This window comes from Pelodiscus sinensis, chromosome 1, assembly GCF_052426305.1.
Source record: "Pelodiscus sinensis isolate ZL-2025 chromosome 1, ASM5242630v1, whole genome shotgun sequence".
NCBI lineage: Eukaryota > Metazoa > Chordata > Testudines > Trionychidae > Pelodiscus > Pelodiscus sinensis.
In genome coordinates, this window is record NC_143052.1 from 309,258,920 (window position 1) to 309,270,375 (window position 11,456).

The 11,456-nt window shown below is 48.9% G+C and overlaps 1 long non-coding RNA gene across 1 annotated transcript; it reads right to left on the reverse strand.

Annotated features, from left to right (window-relative positions):
- Positions 1–1,341: 1,341 nt before the first annotated feature.
- On the reverse strand, positions 1,342–11,083 carry LOC149525801 (uncharacterized). Its single transcript, XR_016348535.1, has 2 exons — positions 8,411–11,083; positions 1,342–7,959 (listed from the first exon to the last, which is right to left on the reverse strand). It is a non-coding gene; the product is annotated as an uncharacterized LOC149525801 (long non-coding RNA).
- Between the last annotated feature and the right edge of the window lie 373 nt (positions 11,084–11,456).

An 11,456-nucleotide genomic window follows, 5' to 3' on the forward strand; every position in this document is an offset into this window, starting at 1 on the left:
GGTAGCAAGGCTATGAAAAGGAGGGGCAAATGAGAGGTCTCAGGTGAGAATAGAGGGGGTGGAAAGATGTTAGTGCGGGGGTTCCCAACCTTTTTCTTTCTGAGCTCCCTCCCTCCCCCTCTATAAAAACTCCACTGCCCACCTGTGCCACAACAACTGGTTTTGTGCTTATAAAAACCAGGGCCAGTATTAGGGAATAGCAAGTAGGGCAATTGCCTGGGGCCCCATGTCCCATTACTCAGGCTTTAGCTTCAGCCCCAGGTGGCAGAGCTCAAGGCCTTGGGCTTATGCTTCATGCGGTTGAGCTTTGACTTTCTGCCATGGGCTGCAGTGAGTGTAATGCTGACCCTGCTTGGCAGCCCCCCTGGGGACCTTGGAACCGTCACCGAGAACCACTGTGCTAGAGGGTATGTCCACACTGAGAGCTTGTCTACAATTACAAGACTGGAGCACACAGCTACATCACTGTAGCACTTCAGTATAGACACTCTGAACGGACCAGATGGTGTTCTCCCATCGGCATAGGCAATCCACCTTCCCAAGGCCACATCTCCACTTACCAGAGAATCAGCGCTCTAGCGATCAATCTTCAAGGGTTTGATTTAGTGAGTCTAATAAAGGCTCACTAAATTGAATGCCTGGGGCATCCCCAGTCAGTGAAGTCGATGGGAGCATTTCTCCCATTGACCTCCTGCTGTAGAGACAGCGCCAAGCTTGGCTTAAGTTATGTAGACTCCAGCTACGTTATTTACATAGCTGGAGTTGCATACCCTAAGAGCCAACCTTCCAGGTATAGTATAGACCTGGCCTGAGAGGCAGTAGCTAGATCAACGGAAGAATTTGTCCTTCCTCCTAGCATTGTCTACACCAGGGGTTAGGTCAGCATAGTTATGGCTCTCCTCGGAGGGGGGAGGGGTTAATGCCCCTGAGAGGAAGATCTATGCCAGTGTAAGTTCCCTTGTAGACTAGCCCTGAATCTTTCTTACTTCTTAAGTCTGGTCTAGACTAGGGACTTACACCAGCATAGCTACAGCTGGCCCAGTGTATATTTATGATCTTACAGATTGCTTTTTCTGTTCTATAGGTATAGCAGATTGAAGAGCAATGAGGAAAAGAGCAACTGCTCCATCAACCAACTTTAAATGAGCAAGAGGATATAGACAGGGGGTAGACTGGGGTCTGGCAGTTGCTCCCAGACCCACAACAACATTTGTATTTCTTTCAGCTGACTTAAAATTCAGCATTTCTATTACATTTTGTTTTATCGGCTATTTGTAAATCTTTGTGTCTGATTGTCCTTGCATGGTGTTGGAAAACAATATGTAGGAGTTATTTTTCATACAAGATCCTTGTGGGTTTCTTGCTAGTAAACTAATTTTACATGACTCAGATTTAAATAATAAAAAGGCTTAACTCCAGCCTGAGAAGAGTTTATTGTCCACAATGATAGCCTCGAGATAAACACTTACACCTTTGGGACTCTGCAAAGGCAGCAATTAGGCAGCATTTTATTGTGATGCAGCGAGTGCGCAAAAGATGAAGTTACACTACTCTCAAGAGCCTAGAAACAAAATTGGCTTCCTGGAGAGAGAACATAAGAAATCTGGCAACCTAAAAATATTTAAAGAGCTTATAACTCCCAGGGGAGAATTTCAGGCTATTGAAGTGGAAAAGACTGAGCATTTGCTAAGATTTAAAAAAAAGGCTCTTAAATGAAAAACAACAAAGTGCACAGATTTGTGTATGTGTGCATGTGGCATATTTAAAAAAAGGGGGGGGGGAATAAACCCTGAAATCAATCTGAAGCAATAGATTGACTATGGAGGATCAAACTATCTAGACCTAAAAATATAAGGCAAATATTTTTGTAAAGGTAATTTCTCCAAGTAGACATTTCAGAATTATAAGCTCTCTGGCCACAAAAGGTTTGAAATAGCATGAAATGAGGGGCTAGAGGGAATCTCAGTGAAGTTGTGTTTGCTCTGACGTTCCAACTTCCAAAAGGTTTTACTCAGCCTGTTCTAGCCTTTGTTAGGTCTCTGTGTTCCTCCTCGCAGTCTCCATGCTCTCCATCCTCTGCTCTAAGTAGAGCACACAGGAGGGGTACCTATTAGCCCAGCTCTTGGCAGCAGCACAACATCCAATAGAGTGGAACAGCAAAATAAAGACAGATGGCCAAGTAACTAGCATTCCTTTATTCAATGTGGCTGTTACACACTTCTTTAATGCACCCACTCTATGGCCTAGTCTACTATTTTGATTAGGGATCTGATTGTGTTATTAATATAGTTGTACTGGTGCAACCAGTTTTACTGGTGCTACCCTTACTGTTGATACAGCTTAGGGTTGCCAACTTTCCAGTTTTCAAAACTGAATACTGTTAGAGAAAAGAAACTGCTCCCCCAGTAAAAAAGTTTGGCCAGGCCACTCTTGCTATAGTGGGCTGCAGTACTCCTTGAGAGAAACCAGCCGCACCCTTCCTGCATACCATTGCCTTTAGAAAAAGGGAAGGTGTGAAAAGGGGAAAATAGCCTCAGACTCTCCCACCCGTCACCTTGGCGTGAGAACTGCGGGGCTTATCTGGTCGCATGAAACCTGCACAGTTTCGGCCCTACCCCTGGGACACAGACCCCCCACTTGGTTACCATTGGGCCATATATGGTAATATGCAAGCGCGGGAAAGCGATGTGCAGATTTGGGGATAAATACCCATCGCACAGTTCGCTCTAAGCGGTCTTCGCAACACATGTGCGTGTGCCTTCTCGTATACTTCAAAGCGCTGCTGGCCTGATCAACCGACCAGCCACCTCCCCCGACTCTCGGGTGTAACCAAGGCCTTCGCAACCGAACCAATATCTGTGACATGTTCCGTGTGCTGTGTAAGTTGGTATGTATGATTTGATTTTTTCTTGTTGTATAAGCGTAGTGTTGTAGTTGTTTTGGGTAGTACATAGAGTTTGTAGTTATCACTGTTATTTAATTAGTGTAGCTGGATATTTTAAGATTAGAGACTATTCCCCTTGCCGTTCCCATCCTTATATCTCTGACACGTTTAACTAGAAATCATAGAATAAATATAATAAATACTGTAAATTCATTATTAACACGGTCTATTAAAAATCTTAGAATAAATACTATAAATTCACCATTGTCATAAATAAATATTTTTTATTTGATAAAACTGTCCACCTGGTTCTGTCCTTCCCCCCTTGGGTATTTATCATCGGACCTGTGATTCTCGTGACATGGCGTCACGAACAGGATGCCCGTGGGAAGACAGAACTAATTTAACCCCGGAAGATTTACTCTTCCGTGCCCAATATCACCAAATCACCAACACAGGTGACAGCATACTGGGACACCTGAGTATCGCTACTGGGGATCAAAAATGGGAGGTACACCTTGATGTCCCGTCACTGGGTTGCGTCCTCTGCACACCCCCCACTAGTTGCTTTTTCCCATTGCTGGAGGAAAAGCAGGTAAAACTAGCAGGGCTTAAAAAGCCACTAGATCCAGCAGCGACCCCCGTCATGCCCTTAAGGCTATGGAGGCCTGCATAAAAAAGGCAGGAGCCTCTGTCTCTCCCTCAACATTCTACCCCGACTTAGAGACTGGGGGCCGAGCACACACCTTAGCCGCCAACGTAGCCGCCACCCTCGTAAACGCGCGAACACGCCATAAGTTAAAACCTGATACTTATGAACCTCACCACCTTTTAGGAGCACTATACGGCCAGTTCATAACCGCACTGCGCCTAATAGACCAGTACGAAGTTACTGCATGAACAGTCACACAGCAAATGTGCCCCACAAACAGCGCTAGAGCTGGCAGCACACAAAACCCCATTGAGGAACCAAAACCACCTTTACCCGAACCCCTCCCCCAGTACCCGTCCGCCCCACTCCTGCCCGAAAAATCTCCCGCCCCCACCGAAGAAGATAACCGGCCCCGGGAGGTTTGCCCCGTGGTGGTTACCAAGCACCTGGTGGACCAACAAGGTAACACCACGACTCAATCTGTCGTCCGCACCCGCACTGCGGCGGAAAGAAGGGAACTGACTGAAGCCACCCGTAGACGCCCCAGAGAACCGGTAGTCATTTGGTTGGGGCGCGTCTCTTTAGAAAATGGTAGTGAAATTGTAGACTCGGAGGAGTGCACCTATTTGGTGCGCAACGCCAGTTGGCATGGAGGGGCAGCAAACCCCATCATCGTCCAACGCAATAATGTTTGGCCAATCCCTCTCCCCTCTGTGATCACCCAGCTCATGGGCACCACGCTAGTCTCATTTAACATCCCTCGTGGAGCTGTAAAAGCTCCGCAAGATCTAATGTATGGCGTAGCTGGACTCTCTATAGTTGTTTGGAGTCCTGCAAGGCACCCCCTCAACCTGACACCGGCCCAACAGACCGGGGGGCAGCCACATAGATTTGTCAATGACATCTCACAAATCCCGGTTGCGGGAATAGCAATAGCAGTTTGTGAGGCCACAGGGCATCCAGATGCTGGCCAAATAATGTGGTTACGCACTGTTGTTGACCAACCATTAACTAGCTTGTACATCATAATAGATAAGATCCACATTCCGACCCGCCAACCCGAACCATCAGCGGGAATGGTAGCCGCCGTAACTTCAGGACCCCACCCCCGGCCCCAAGGGAGAAAAACGTACCCCGAACACCCCCCCCAAGAGAGGGCCGTGCTTGGTTTCCTGCTTAACAGCGAGCTTACCAAAGAGGAGGTTAGGAGACTCTCAACCCCCGAACAACTCCTCTTAGCAAAAGCAAAGGGCTTCAAGCCATGGGGCAATGAAAGCGAACTCCTGAACACTCAGCCAAAAAACGAGTAGCGGCCACATACCATCAGGCGGCCGCCCCAGATGACGATCTAAGGCCATTCGCCACCCTTATAGTCGAGCAGAACCCAGTAAAGTTCTTACTAGACACCAGTGCACAAGTATCCATAGTCACCCCCTCAACACCGCATAAAAAACTAGGGAGGAAGCTGTGGGTTCAAGGCCTAAACCAAGCCGCCCAAGCGGAGCTTGTAGAAATTAAAATCACTCACAATGGGAGGGTGCACCGAGTCAAAGCTCTGGTAGGAGGCCAGAACTTGCTGGGCGTGGGGGAGCTAAAACGACTTGACTTAAAAGACCAAGTATTATCAGCGCTACCTAACTGCCTGACCACCCAGCCTTTAGCCCATTCCCCTACGCTAGTCAGTCCCGCACAATGGAAACACCAGCACATTTCCACACACCCCGATGGCGTCGGCCAAATCCGAATGCTAATAAACAACCTCATGGCCGAGGGAAAGCTACGAGAAGTTAGCGGTAGCAAATATCTTTCAGCAGGCTGGGGTATACCTAAACCGAATCGTCCTAGAGACGACCCCATATACCGCCTGGTCATAGATTACCGCCGAGCAAATGACCATGTAGAATCTGTGCCGTTTACATCCCCTCACTCACTACCAGAACTCCTGGCCATTGTGCGCAACAAGACGTTAAAGTGGGGGGCTACACTGGACCTGAAAGACATGTTCTACCAGGTCCCTATGGTAGATGAAAAGGGGGTGCTTAATTTTACTTTCGGGGGCCGCATGTTTAATTGGCTAGTTTGCCCCCAAGGGTACAGAAACTCACCCGCTGTCTGTAGTGCGCACCTACAGCTCACTCTCGACAAGATCACCCCCCACGAGGGTTCACACATCCTCAGCTATGTCGATGATATTTTGGTTATCGGCAGTGCAAAAGATACCACACAGGTCACCGTTATCGCTGTATGGGATGCCCTACAGCACGATGGGTGGGTTGTGAATGAGGGAAAAAAACAAAGGGATGTAGCGACCACATTTACCTTTCTAGGCATCACGATCTCCCCCCAGCCAATATCCCCCAAATTGGATAATGAGTCACCCCTCGGGAAGTGGACCCTTAACCCCCCCCAAAGCAAGCGTGAGTTACAAGCACTGTTGGGGGTGCTTAATTACTAACGCCACTTTGTGAGTCCAAAATGCGCTTCAGCCCTAGACACGCTACAGCTGCTAGTCCGAAAACGTGCTTCCTTTTTCCTGGGGCAAGGAGCACCGTCAGGCTCTGCAGGTGTTAGCGCGGGCCACGGAAACCCCTCCTCCCCTAAGTCGTTATGACCCGGAGGTGCAATTGTCGGTAGCAGTCAATTGGACAAATAGTCACTTCATTCTAGAGGTCTGCCAGGAGGATGCAGTAGTTTACCAAGAAATGCACCTTATCCAAGTGCCAGAACACCGGTATGGTCCCCATGGGAAACTGTTGCTTGCACTCAAGTATGCAGAATCCTGGGCGAGGAGTTGTTGGGGAATCCTGCGGAACCCTGGGTTGTTAGCCCTCCGATGGTTAGATGATGTACCCCCTTATGATTTCGGGGGCACGGATAAAACGTGGTCTGACCTTTGGTGCCAAGCCAGGTACTGCTGGAGCCACTGGAATCACCACGATGACTTGCGTCAAGCCCATGATGATCAAAACAGACCTGCCTGTATCGGCATTTTGGGTGACCCCTGGCTTTTAACCGATGGCAGTACAAAAGGCTCAGACAAGGCTGGCATGTATTGCACCAAATGCAAACACCTGGAAGTAAGAGCCCTAGCCCTTGGCACGGGAGCACAAAAGGCAGAAGCTGAGGCATTCGCAATCGGAATCAACCATGCCATTAAGACCCACCCCCCTACCGAGCCCCTCATTATGGGCGTTGATTCCAAGTATGTTTACATGCTAGCCACTGGGGCTGGGAACCCCCAGAAAGACCCAGAATTATGGGAACCCTTACTTACCATGGCCCATCAGCGTTATTGGCGCTGCTTTATAGTCCACTGCCCCTCACACAAACCAGATACGCATTGGGCCCACGCCTTTTTAGATTCTAGGTTGCAGGAGGCTAGTGTAAGCACTGTCAGTGCTACGATCCCCAATGATGACAAAGGCGAGCCTCCTAGCACTGAACCCCTGGTCATCTGGCTCCACAAAGAGTGGGGACACTTTAGCACAGACAAAAACTACCACCGTTATAATCGCGCCTGCTTAGGTCCTCCTGATCTCACAGTCACTAGCTGGAGGCAGGCGGCACACCAGTGTCCGAAATGCCAGGAGCATAAACACATGGGTACAGTATCCCATTGTGCGGGGGCTTTTTCCGCTGAAAAGTTTGTACTAGGTCAGGTGTGGCAAGTTGAATTGGGGTGTCCATGGCCCTTGAGGCCACCAGATGCACTGCTCATTAAGGTTAATTAGCGCAGGCTGCCAGCTCTTAAAGTCACTTCCTTTCAAGGAAGTGCGGAGGGTAGTCTTTAGGATCTCGATTTTACGCTCCACCATGCCATTACTTTGGGGATGATACTGTAAGTGGACACGGTGAGTGATGTTAAACTGTTGGAAAAATTGCTGTAGTGCATTTGACTGGAACAGGGGGCCCCCATCAGTTTGAACTTGTCTGGGCACTCCCCAGGCAGCCAAGAGCTCCAGCAAGGCATTAGTAAGCGTGCTGGCCGTGGCATGGCGTAAAGGCTTGCACCACGTTTGGCGGGACCCAAGATCTACAACCACAATGCCCTTTGGGTACTGCTTGGCCATGTACATGCCTGCACCCTTTCCTTCTCACATACACTGTCCTGGACACACGTATAAAGCGTTACCATTTCCAGGGTGGTATCTCAAAGTTCTGTGCACCACAGGGAGATGTTCCAGGAACTGCTTTGCTGTATGTTTCACACATTTGCTGATGTCAATTCCTGCTTTCATTTCCTCCGGCCAAACTGGGAGGAAGACATGGAGCAATGGGAGAATGATGATGATGATGATGATGGATGATGCTGTCATTCTGCTCCTGCTCCTTATCACAGGACAAATGTTTAGTAAAGTAGGTGATCGGTGACATCCTGGATGGAAGTTGTGCAGAACTTTCTGATACATCAAAGACAATTGACCTTGAGGATCAATGACAATTGATTCAACTCCCATACTATGGATGGAATGATTTACATTATTACTGCAGTATTCTCCTGGCTGGGCCAATACCTCTGGTGCAGGAGACCCACAGATCACACTGTTTTGGAAATCGCAAGTGACCAGCAGTGGCTTCAGAACATCCAAATACGGAAACTGACATTGCACAAAACCTTCACCTCAAAACCCTCAGTTCAGGGAAGCCATGGCTGGGCAGAATTCGATAGCTATTTCCCCATGGAAAGTAGCAACACCAGACAGCTACAGATCCATTGCAAACTACTTTGGGTTTGAAAATTCCACTGTCGGGGCTGGAAAGTCCTTTGCTGGAGTTGTGGATGTACACTTTTTAACATTTAAAAAGCGTTAAAGTTGTGATCTTCCCATAGAGGCCTGCCATCAGAAAAGATCCAGAAAAAAGAAGTTACTCACCTTGTGCAGTAACAATGGTTCTTCAAGGTGTGTGTCCCCATGGGTGCTCCACTGTGGGTGTCAGGCTTGTCCCGGCACCACAGACTGGAGATCTTTTAGCCGCTGTCTGCTGGACTGCGTGTGCGCGGCAGCCATCTTGCAGCTTTTCGCGCCATCTCTGGTTGCACAGTCCAGCTCCGCCAGTTCCTCCTGATCATCGAAGCCTGGAAGACATAAACAACAGACTCCAAAGAGGGGAGGAGGGCGGGTCATGGAGCACCCATGGGGACATACACCTCGAAGAACCATCGTTACAGCACAAAGTGAGTACTTCCTTCTTCTTCTTCAGGTAGTGTCCCCATAGGTGCTCCACTGTGGGTGACTCCACAGCAGTATCTGGACTGAGGGCGGCGGGTTCAGAGTCAATGAGTTGCCACTGTGGAAAGAACTGCAGTGGCTACTGCTGCATCAGTTTGATAGCGCATAGTGTTTTGCCAATGTAAGGTACAACGACCAAGTGGCCACTCGACAAATGTCTTTTAGGGGAACTCCCCTTGGGAAAGCTGCCAAAGATGCCATTGCCCTAGTAGAGTGGGCCTTTATGGTGTGTGGAAGTGACTTGTTCCTTAATTCATAGCAACTTAGGATGCAGGAAAGCGATGTTACTCATATCGGTGCAGTAACTGTCGTTCTTCAAGATGTCTGTCCCCGTGGGTGCCCCACTGTAGCTCCTGGGCTTGCCCTGATGCCAAAGAATGGAGATTTTTCTAATAGCAGTACCCGGCTGGACCGCACATGTGCAGTGGCATCTGGCGGTGTTCGCGCTCTTTTGTGTGAGTGTGCAGTCCGGCGCCTGCCAGTTCCTCAAGGCCGCCTCAGAATCTGGAAGACATAAAGAAAAAAGGACTCCGAAGTAGGGAGGAGGGCGGGTAGTGGAGCACCCACGGGGATACACATCTCGAAGAACAACAATTACTGCACCAAGGTGAGTAACTTCGCTTTCTTCTTCGAGTGATGTCCCCGTGGGTGCTCCACTGTAGGTGACTGAACAGCAGTACTCCAATGAGCAGGAAGGAGGGAAAAACGGACTCCCTATTTATCTGCTGAAGAGAGCACTGCTGATGCCACCACAGTATCAGAATGCGTCCTCTGATGTATAGCATAATGTTTTATAAAAGTGTCATATGAGGACCAGGTGGCTGCTCTGCATATGTCCTTAAGGGGAACGCCCTTGAGGAAGGCCAGTGAAGCTGCCATTGCTCTTGTGGAATGGATTTGGGGTTGTGTTGGAAGCAGAATACGCTTGGAGGCGTGGGCCTCAGTTATACAGGTGGTTAGAAGTTTTGAGATGCGCTGGGATGATATTGGGTGTCCTTTCGATCTCTCGGCCAGAGACACAATCAGTCAGTCAGTTATTCTGAAAGCTCTCATGTGTTCTATGTAAAAGGCAAGAGCTCTTCGAATGTCAAGTGTATGGAGGGCCACTTCAAATGGGGTGGCATGAGGTTTTGGGTGAAAAGATGGGAGGACAATTGGTTCATTCACATGAAAGCTTGACGATACCTTTGGGATAAATGCTGGGGAAGTCTTAGGACTATGCTATCCTTATTGAAGATGGTATACGGGGGCATTTCCATCAGAGCTGATAATTCGCCAACCGTACGTGCTGACGTAATGTCAAGAAGAAAAACTACTTTCATGGTTAATGTCTGAAGCGGTGTGTTAGCGAGCTGCTCAAATGGTGGAGTAGTTAATGCTTCGACTATGACATCTTAGTTCCACACTGAAGGAACAGGCTTACGGGGAGGGCTTAAGTTCATGAGGCCCTTCATGAATCTTTCCGTGGTTAGGTGGGCAAAGAGAGAGGTGTTCGCAATGGGGTCTGCGTACAATTACCCATGTTTCGGCGTCTCTGAGGCCTTTGACGTGGGCATTGGTGGTCAACAGTTCTTTGTTACTATTGTTGCCACTGTTGTCTGATATATGGGTAGTCGTTGATAAGGAGCATATCGACGTCTCCTATACGGTGGGTATACATACCCAATGTCTGAAGAGCTGTGTGCAAGTCCTTGGAAGAATGTAATACGCTATTGGTCTTTTCCGCGAACAGCTTGTCCCTATCTAATGGTAGGTCTTCAACTTTATTTTGTAGGTCCCTTGGAACTCCCGCTGCTTGAAGGTAAGATGCTCACTGCATGACTACTGTAATTTAGTGAATATACCCCACACTCAAATATAACCCACACCCAAATATACCCCACGAATTTTTCTATTTCAGTAAAAAAAAATCTTGTGTACCCCGCGCATGAGTATAACCCGCGGGGTATACAAGACTTTTCTGTGCCGGGGGTATATCTGCCAGGGGTATATTTGCTAATTTCCGGGCCAGGCGAGGGGGGCGGGGAGAGTGGGAATTAGACAGCCACTCACCGTCCCGGTTCCTGCGCAGCCGCCAGCCTCCAGCCTCCGGGCAGGGGAACGCTTATCCCCCTGGTTCCTCCGCAGTCTCAGGAAGGGGAGGGAGAGCAGGAACCACCATCCTCTGGGCGGGGGAGCACTCACCACCCGCTTCCTGTGCAGCTGCAGGAACCACCAGCCTCTGGGCGGGGGAGTTCTCACTTCCTGCCCCCGTTCCTGAGCAGCCGCAATAACACAATAACACAATCTCATGTTATTGTGGCCCAGCGGTGTTGAAAGGGCCTTAAATGGTGATGGAAGAGCACAGTGGTGGCATTGTAAGTGGGCAGTAGTTGGATGGTTTGAAGTCCCTCGACGCGCGCGTCAAATCTGCTGCTTGCTTGGTTGTTGATGTGCTGGTCTGGCAGCTTGTGGGCACCGCCTCGCTACCTGGGTCGTTGAGGGTTGTACTGGTGTGCATGTGAAGGTGCATATGAAAAAGGCCTCTGCCTTTGGTACAGTGTGTATCTTCTACAACGGTATGGTGGTGTATACATGTCGAGAGTTCTGAGTGTTGTGCATGAATCTTTACCAGAGTGAAGGACCTGGTCAGTCTTTTCAGCAAACAGGGTTTGCCTATCAAAAAGCAGGTCCTCTACTTTATTTTGGC